Source organism: Zalophus californianus, chromosome 17 (assembly GCF_009762305.2).
Source record: "Zalophus californianus isolate mZalCal1 chromosome 17, mZalCal1.pri.v2, whole genome shotgun sequence".
In the NCBI taxonomy this organism is placed as follows: domain Eukaryota; kingdom Metazoa; phylum Chordata; class Mammalia; order Carnivora; family Otariidae; genus Zalophus; species Zalophus californianus.
In genome coordinates, this window is record NC_045611.1 from 49,648,766 (window position 1) to 49,658,202 (window position 9,437).

Below are 9,437 nucleotides of genomic sequence, written 5' to 3' on the forward strand. Positions count from 1 at the left end.
ATTCAGGTGATTCCATTGATAAAAAATACTGAGGGAGGCAAATCTAATCTTTTTAAAAAGGCTCATCAACGCCTGCCTGGGGTGGGGGAATTAACTGCAAAGAGGCACAAAGGAATCCTCTGGGCTCACAAAAATGTTCTGTATCTTGACTATAGTGGTGGTTACACGGGTCAAAATAGAACATAATTTACACTTATAATGGGTGCATTTTAATGGATGTAAAATTATACTTCAATAAAGTTGATTTTTAAAGTATATGGATAAAGTATATGGTCCCCCCTCAGAGATTATGATCTGGTAGCTTAGGGGTGTAGCCTGGGCACTGGAATTCTGATAAGCTTTCCAAGTGGTTCCAAAGTGCTGCAAGCAGTGATCCTCCAGGTATACCCAGCAAACATGCATCAGAATCATGGGGAGTTTATTCATGCAGATTCCTGGCTTCTGTCCCCAGAGGTTCTGATGCTGTAGGTCTGGGGTGGGGCTGGAACTCTCATTTTAACAAGCTCCCCAGATGATTCTTGAATGTAGAATTCGAGCGCCACTGATTGTGCTGTGGGGCAGACCCCACTCCCAGGAAAGCCAGGGGCTGAGAAGAGTGCAGAGCTGGGCCCTGCTGTATGCCCTTGAGCCAGACTCCAAACCTCTCTGATCCTGCTTTACTGTGCACACTTGAGAACTCAACACAGTTCACAACAGTGGCCACTAGCCAGTGGCCACATGTGGCTAATGGGCATTTGAAATGCAGGTGGTCTGCTCTGAGACATGCTGCAAGTATAAAATTTGGGATTTAGGATGAAAAATGATTGTATGAAATGACTGCATGAAAAAAAGATTATAAAGCAACTCAGTAATTTTTTATATTGAATATATGTTGAAATGACAATGTATTGGATACACTGTGTTAAATAAATTATTTAATTTTACCTGTTTCTTTCGTTTTAATCCCAAAATTTATTTAACTGTGAAACTATCTTCTTTTTCAATAGGGAACTCATATTATATAGAATCCTACTTAAGCAAAGGATAAATATGTATTTTTATTTCTAAAATGCTATGATTCTTTAATTGGTAGATTTCTGAAGAAAGACCTTCAAAGAAATATTCTCTTGCCAACGAGGCCTTTCTCATTCTTTTTCCTAAGCAGCTCTGCTGAGGATTCTGATACAGAGGAGCAGAAAGTATCTCTCTGACATATAATGCACCTCCTATACCAATCAAAGTATGTGCTCAGTGCTTCCTGTGGGCCCTTGCTTGGGGGCTTTGGGATGCACAGAACACAGCAGCATCCTTACTCTGGGTAGCTCAGAGTAGCTGTGGAGGCATTCCCTCAACTAAACGTGACAAGCACCACAAAAGCAGGAGTGCAATGCTCTGGGAGCGGGGGCAGGTGGTGGATCGTTATCAAAGGGACGGTAGAGGAAGTTGAGGGGGCCCCTGAAGAATTGGATTTTGCCTGCTCAGTAATTAGGGTATTGTAGTTGTGGCCACGTACAGAGTATATGCCTCCATATACCCTGGCAGAAAGTCAGAATGGAAAGGTCAGCAGAGGTCAGGATACAAAGAACTTCAAATACCAGGCTAAAGATGTCACCATTTTCCTCTGGACAAAAGAAAATAATTTAAGGAAGAAGCATTCAATATAGTTGTTTTCCGGCATTGATTCATAGGATAGAAATCTCTGAGTATGAATTTCTATGAGCACCCACACATTTTTATTAATAACAGTATGTCACATGCCCTAACCGTAACCCTAACCCTACCCCTAAGTCCTAAACCCTAACCCTCTGGAGAGGTCTTTGAACTGCAGTATATCAAGAACATACACTCGCCCTCACCCTAGATCTGAGAAAATGGGTTCCTCAACGCACAATTTAAAAAGAGAGAGAAGGCGACTAGTTATTCTAAAGAAGATCCCAAATATTAAAGAATCAGAAATATTTCTGAAAATGATGTGACAGCAGAGATAAAAACACAACAATCAACTGAATGCCTATTTAAAAAGTATTTGGGTGGCTCAGTTGGTTAAGCGGCCGACTCTTGGTTTCTGCTCAGGGTTGTGAGACTGAGCCCTGAGTCAGGCCCTGCCCTCAGGGTGGGGTCTGCTCCTCTCCCTCTGCCCTTCCCACTCCCCACCCCCCACTCACACTTTCTCTAAGAAAATAAAACTTAGGGGCACCTGCGTGGCTCAGTCGTTGAGCGTCTGCCTTCAGCTCAGGTCCTGATCCCAGGGTCCTGGGATCAAGCCCCGCGTCCGGCTTCCTGCTCCGCGGGGAGCCTGCTTCTCCCTCTCTCGCTCCCCCTGCTTGTGTTGCTGCAGGGAACTATCTCTCTGTCAAATAAAGAAATAAAATCTTAAAAAGAAAAAGAAAAGAAAACTTTTAAAAAATAAAATAATAAAAAGTATTTAGAGTCCCAAATCCGTTCCTTGCTTCCACTGGGTAGATATCAGCCATGCCCTATACACTTACCCCAGCAGAAGTCTGAGGATTTGTTCACCAGAAAGGTCTCAAACTGCAGGATGCCAGGCAGGTACCCTAACCCTATTTCTTACCTCAAACCCCTAACTCCTAACCTTAACTTCCTGGAGAAGTCTGTGAACTGCAGGATACCAGGCACATACCCTCACCCTCATCCTGACTCTAACCCTAGAAAAGAGGGGGGGGGGAAGATGTGGCATATATATGCAATGGAGTGTAAGTCAGCCTTTTAAAAGAATGAAATCTTGCCATTTGCAACAATGTAGATGGAACTAGAGAATATTATGCTAAGCGACATGTCAGAGAAAGACAAATACCATATTGTTTCAATCATATGTGGAATTTAAGAAAGAAAACTAGCAGAGGGAAATGAAAGAGGCAAAACAAGAAACAGACTCTTTTTTTTTATTTTTTTATTGTTATGTTAATCACCATATATTACATCATTAGTTTTTGGTGCAGTGTTCCATGATTCATTGTTTGTTCATAACACCCAGTGCTCCATGCAGAACGTGCCCTCCTCAATACCCATCACCAGGCTAACCTATCCCCCTACCCCCCTCTCCTCTAGAACCCTCAGTTTAAGAAACAGACTCTTAACTATAGAGAGCAAACTGATGGTTACTGGAGGGGAGGTGGGTGGGGGTCAAATAGGAGATGGAGATTAAGGAGTGCACCTGTTGTGATGAACACCAGGTGTAGTATGGACATGTTGAATCACTATATTGTACACCTGAGACTAATATTATACACTGTACGTTAAGTAATGGAATTTAAATAAAAACTTAAAAAAAATAATAGCGTGTCAAGACAATCCACTTTTGGTAAGGAACACTAAAACAGTGACTCCCCATATATATAAGAATATTATATCCCCACCTAGTTTTTCTTACATTAATAGCTCATAATACCCAAGTTTCAAGATATAATTTTCAAGGATTCTCACAACTCAATATATATTACATTTAGCTTTAATTACTAATCCAAATCCACCAAAATGATGACCACCTGAAATCAACTTTATAGAGGGAGTGCCAAACGGGTGAAAATAATTATCCTGTCTTTTGCTTTTTAATGTAACTACTAGACAATGTTATTTTATTTTTATTTTTTGTAAGATTTTATGTGACGGAGAGCACGCCCGAGAGAGCACAAGCTGGGGGAGCGGGAGGCACAGGGAGAGGGAGAAGCAGGCTCCCCGCTGAGCAGGGAGCCCAATGCATGGCTCGATCCCAGGACCCTGAGACCATGACCTGAGCCGAAGGCAGACGCTTAATGAACTAAGCCACCCAGGCGCCCCACTACTAGACAATTTTAAAACACATATGGCTCACATTATATTTTCATTGTTCAGTGTTGCTTCCCACTTCCCAAAGGTGACAAATGGCTCTCAGTTCAGCCTAAGCGTACACACACGAGATTGATTTTAAACTTTTGCGGGGGGCGGGGGAGAGTTTGATAAACCATGGTAAAAATTAAAATAGTAATGGGTAGCATGGAAAATGAGTGTGTCCCATACACCAAGCACATATGCGTCCATATTACTTCACTGAATCTGCCTGGGACCCTTGTGTAGGGGGGCATCCACTGCTGTGTAACAGATCACTCCGAATATTCACGGTTTAAAAAGTTATGACAGCACACCGTTTCTGCGCGTCGGGAATTTGGGGGCCGCTTACCTGGGCAGTGCTGGCTCACAACCTCTCGAACTTTCAGGCAGGATTAGGGCCGAAGCTGCAGTTAACTTAACCGAAGGTGTGTGTGAGGTAGAAGACCCACTCTCAGGATGGCTCATTCCCGTGGCTGGTGGCAGGAGGCGCCAGCCCCACCAGCGGAACTCTCTCTCTATGGGGCTGCATTTTAGGGCTGAGGATATGCGGACAGAAGAGCCTGAGGCTGAGCCGCGGGAAGGGAGGCTGTGAACCGGGCTCGGAGGGCCGGGAGCCCTCTCGGATGCGGCAGAGCTGGGAGGCTGGCGGCCGCTGTCGGGGAGCCTCGGCAGCACCCCCTCCTCCCTGCCTTCTTCGTGGAACGAGCCCTAGCACTGCGTGAAAGCCTCTTCCCTCCCTTTCTAGGCCAAGGCTTCCAGACAAAAGCCCGCTCAGAAAGGACAAATCCTGATTGGCCGAAGGCTGAGCCAATCAGATGCTCCCGGTCCCGGGAACAGTCATGTGACCTGGCTCTGGCCAATGCCGAGTGAGAGGACGTCTCCTGGGTGGTGATGGGAAAGATTTTATTGGATTTTGGAGAGAGCTAGGAATGGAGCCGCGCGTCGTGTTTTCAGGCCTTCCGCCTCGGTTGTTGGCGCACATGGTGGTCACATCTTGTTCTGTGTAGGGAGTCGGTTTCTGAGCCACTGAGCCACCGTGTTGACAGCCCAGGTACTGCCCCATCATAGGAATCCCTGCTACATGATAGTACGTGTCAGAGTTTCAAACTATTTTGAGTTCGGACACCCATTTTATGCAGCTGGAAGCATCCAAACTGGTATTTTGAAGGCTGCTTTGCCCATCTGATCATAGCCCAGACTCAGTTAAGCATGGGATGGAGTGAGGAGCAGGGACACAGGTGGCAAGATAGAATGTCCATTAAAATGTTTTAAAATATGTGGCACGTGGGTGGCTCAGTCGTTAAGCGTCTGCCTTCCGCTCAGGTCATGATCCCAGGGTCCTGGGCTCGAGCCCCACATCGGGCTCCTTGCTCGGTGAGAAGCCTGCTTCTCCTTCTCCCACTCCCTCCACTGTGTTCCCCCTCTCCCTGTGTCTCTCTCTGTCAAATAAAATCTTTTTTAAAAAATGTTTTAAAATACTGGGTATTAAGGGGAAGAAGCCCACCCCCACTCCCTACCCCCAGTAAGACTTGAAGACTGGAGTTGTCACCATTGTAGACTCCTCCGCTTTGCAAGAAGACAAGAGTTTTTCAGATGTAACTCTGAGCGGGAAAGCAATTGTACAAATGTAGATATTTTCCAAAATGAGGGCTAGTGGAATGTCACCATTAACCTCCAAATGGGATATAAAATGACAGGTTATTAAGTCTAAAAGATGGCCCAGGTTCAAAGCCAGCCTGGAACAACTCAAACCAAAGTTTTTATTTTCTCTCCTACTTTGTTTCTTTATCTTGGTGGGTGAAACGTGTTGCATGCCTTGTGTTTTTCTGTTAATAATCACACTATTTGTAAGCTTTGCACAGTGGCACTATCATAGCCAGTGAGGTTTATCTGAGGTGTGATTACTGCCAATTGAAAATTTTCCCCAATAATCCTAGAATTTGCATTTCCTGTGCATTGTGAACGTTTTTACCCTGTTACAGCTCCTTCTTTATTCTCATGGTGCTAAAAAAATATATGATTGCAAGATTTTGACTTGAAACTCTAGGCTGTTCTAACTGCTAGTAACAAAAACCTAAGCAAAGCAAGAAAGAGAACATGTTCTGTCCTCTCCTACAGCTTCAGAAAAGTGGACTCTGCCTCATGAGACTGTCTTGTTAATGTATTCCTAACAAAGGAGTCTTATAAGACACCCAGACTTCAAAGATGGATTGTTGTTGCATCCTCTGACAGCCACCTTCAAACTCCTGTATTAGTTTGCTGGAGCTGCCATAACAAAATATTACTGGTTAGGCTGGTGGCTTAAACATCAGGAATTTTTTTCTCATGGTTCTGGAGGTGGAAAGTTCAAGATCAGTGCTGGCAGAGTTTGTTTCTTCTGAGGCCTCTCTTTGGCCTGCAGATGGGCAACATCTTGCTGTGTCCTCAGATGGCCTTTGCCCTGCGTGAACATATCCCTGGTGTCTTTTCGTCTTCTTATGGAAGTCCTGTTGGATTAGGCCTCTACCCTTATGACTTCATTTAAAGTTAGTTACCTCTGGGTAATTGAGCCTGGCTGGCTTAATCAGTTAAGCGTCTGACTCTTGATTTCAGCTCAGGTCATGATCTCAGGTTCATGAGATCAAGCCTCACGCTGGGCTCCGTGCTCTGCATGGAGTCTGCTTAAGATTCTCTCTCCCTCTCCCTCTGCTCCTCCCCCACGACTCATATACACATGCGTGTGCTCTCTATATATAAATAAATTAAGTCTTTTTTTAAAAAAGTTAATTACCTCTTTAAAGGTCCTGTCTTCAATACAGTCACATTGAAATTTAGGGCTTCAACATATGAATGGGGGGCACCACAATTTAGTCCATAACACCTCTAAAACCTGGACTGCTTGTCTTAATAATTTGTTGCCCTTGCTAATAATATGTACACCAACACTCCCTTTTCCTGAAAAGAACAAAGACTTGGGAGTTTTCATTGTCACTTCTCTCTTCTCCCACCCTCGTGGAGTAAAAAGAGCATCATAATTCTGCTAAACCTTCTTATTCAAGCAAATAGTGTCGTGTCACTTAAATTCATGTTTTCCTCCTATTGATCTATGGGCTGTGGCTGAAACAGCAACACAAGAAAATTGCATTCACATGGGAAATGCTGGTGCACCTGTATTTTCTAAATGTTGGGAGAGTAGGTCTGGTGCTGTGACATTCTTGTGCATCTGATTTGATTTAGGACTGGACTAATTCCAATTCTGAGAGGCTCAAAGGGGGCAGACCCAGCCCAGGGAAAGAGAGCTAGCTGGGTGCTTTCTGATGGGAAGGAAAAGAAAGCCGATTCCATCAGGCCCCACAGGCTGAAGATCTGAAGCTTCTGAACTGACCCGCTGGGGGAATTGCTACTGCCACCATCATAGAAAAGTTGCTACTACTGGAGTTGCTGGCTCCAGAACCATGCCACACTTGCTAGATTCACACTGATAAGAGCCTCTCAAAATGCACAAAGCCAGTCACTGGTGGAAAAAGACACCAGCCTCTCCATGACTGTGCTTCTCAGAATCCATGCCAGAAGCATCATAAGCACCCCCATTTCACTTCTCCTTTCCAAATCTCATGAAGTATGTCACACTGGCAGAACCCTGGCTTCGAGGAAAGTGAGGAAGTGTGCTTTTAGCTTACTGGCCTCTGTAGCACAGAAAGGCACACCAGAAGAAAGAAGGCTTGAGCAAACAAATTCACAATCTAAAACCCCTGGGACATTTTCTCTTCAGCTTCCTACATCCAGGGGGAAACCCATATCTGGTCTTTCCCCTGCATAACAGAGCCTGCTTTGCAGAAAAAGCTCCAGATAATCTCGGGTTTCTTTGCAACTGCTTTTCTACCAGCAACTGGGTGGAGACTTAAACTCTCAAAGAATATCACCCTTCATCCTGGCCTAAAGGCAGAACCAATAGAGAGAGATGCAGAAGTAAAAGAGAGAGAGGAGGCAACATGTTGGCTTTATTACCCAAACAATAAAGAATATCAGGAAACATGACTGAGCTGTGTGGCCCAATGGGTTTGACATCCCCTCCCCTTCTTTTCCCTTAAATTGAGCAGCTTAATTTAGGATATAAATTTGGCTGTGTGTAACAGATTCAAAATAAGAATAGCTTTAATTACATATAAATATATGTAAATGTATTTCTCTCTGCTGTAACAGTGCAAGCTGGTGTTCAGCTCTGCTCTGTGAAGGTGTCAGGAGCCTGAGCTCTTCCACCCTGTTCTTGGCCATCCCTATGGTGTTGTGCTTGTCCCCATGGTCAAAGATGCCACGCCACCATGTCCCCACCCTAACCTGAAGGAAGGGAAAACAAGAAAGGAAGGGCCCATTCCTTTAAGGGCATGACCCCAAAACTGCACTTTTGCTCACATCTCATCGATCAGAACGTGGCCTCTGGGCCACACTTGCTGCAAGGGAGGCTGGGAAATGTAGTCTTTATTCCAGGCAACCAGGTGCCCAGGGAAAACTTCTTTAACTGTGAAAGAGGGGGCTAATAGATCAGGGGTGAGGGCACCACTAGTTTCTCTTACATATAATCATACTTCCGGGATGCCCTTTATCACATGGCAGGAGGTAGCAGGCTACAATGGACTCTTTCAAGAGACAGGCAAATCCATGGAGGGAGGGGGGTCTGAGCCACGCAAGCTCAGTATCCTCTCCTAGACTCATCAATCTCATAACAAGGAAGTGGGACAAAAGCTGTAGCCTTATTCCAACTCCAGGTTTCTAACTGGGACACTATTGGCATTTTAAGTGAGAAGAATCTCTGTCGCAGAGGACAGTCCCGCCTATTATTGCGGGACGTTTAGCCCAGTTAAACATCAGTACTGTTCTGTCCTCAGGCATGGTGATAACCAAAACGTAGGCAGATATTTCCAAACCCCCTGGAAGGAGCAGGGGTTGCCTCTGACCAGTCTTTCCATGGAAACATGAAACACGTGGGATAAGACCTCTCCCTATCCAAACCTAGCCCCTGGCGGGACAGGGGGTCCTTTTGGCCTTCCAGCTGTCTTTCACAATTCAGCTTTGTCCCAAGCCACCCAGCACTGGCTATCTGTCCTGTTATAAGTGAAATGATGCTTTACTGCTCCCCTTCAACACACCGAGCCCTTGCACATGTGCGCATGCGCATGCACACACGCACACCAGGAGACATGAATGATGATGTTGCACGGGCTCAAGGAGCCAGGAATACAGGACCTGACCAGTGTCTCAGGAAACTCATCATCCCAGGACCAGAGGAAGTGAGGCTGGCTTGGAGTGAGTGTGCCTTACAGGGTTTGGCCTTAGACAATGTATTTAACCACACTCATTGTATCTGTTTCCTCGTGTGAAGAAGTGGAAACAATATCTAATACCTATGGATGTTAGGAAGCCCAAGTGACTAAAAGATTGGTGTATATAATGCTTAAGATCATGGACTCTGGAAACTAGCACCGGGGTCTGCCCAGTCATGTACCAACTGCATGGCCTCGGATAAGCTAGCTACCCTCTCTGTGCCTCATTCTCCTCCTCTGTAATTGGAGAATGGCAACCCCTGCCATATGGCGCTGTGCCCCACTCAGAGTCAAGTTCTCCATAAATGCTAGCATTTGTCATTGTCAGGG

General features: G+C 45.2%; 1 pseudogene; it reads left to right on the forward strand.

Moving 5' to 3' along the window:
• The first annotated feature begins 5,657 nt into the window (after nt 1-5,657).
• LOC113936803 lies at nt 5,658-5,789 on the forward strand (annotated as a pseudogene).
• Nucleotides 5,790-9,437: the final 3,648 nt, after the last annotated feature.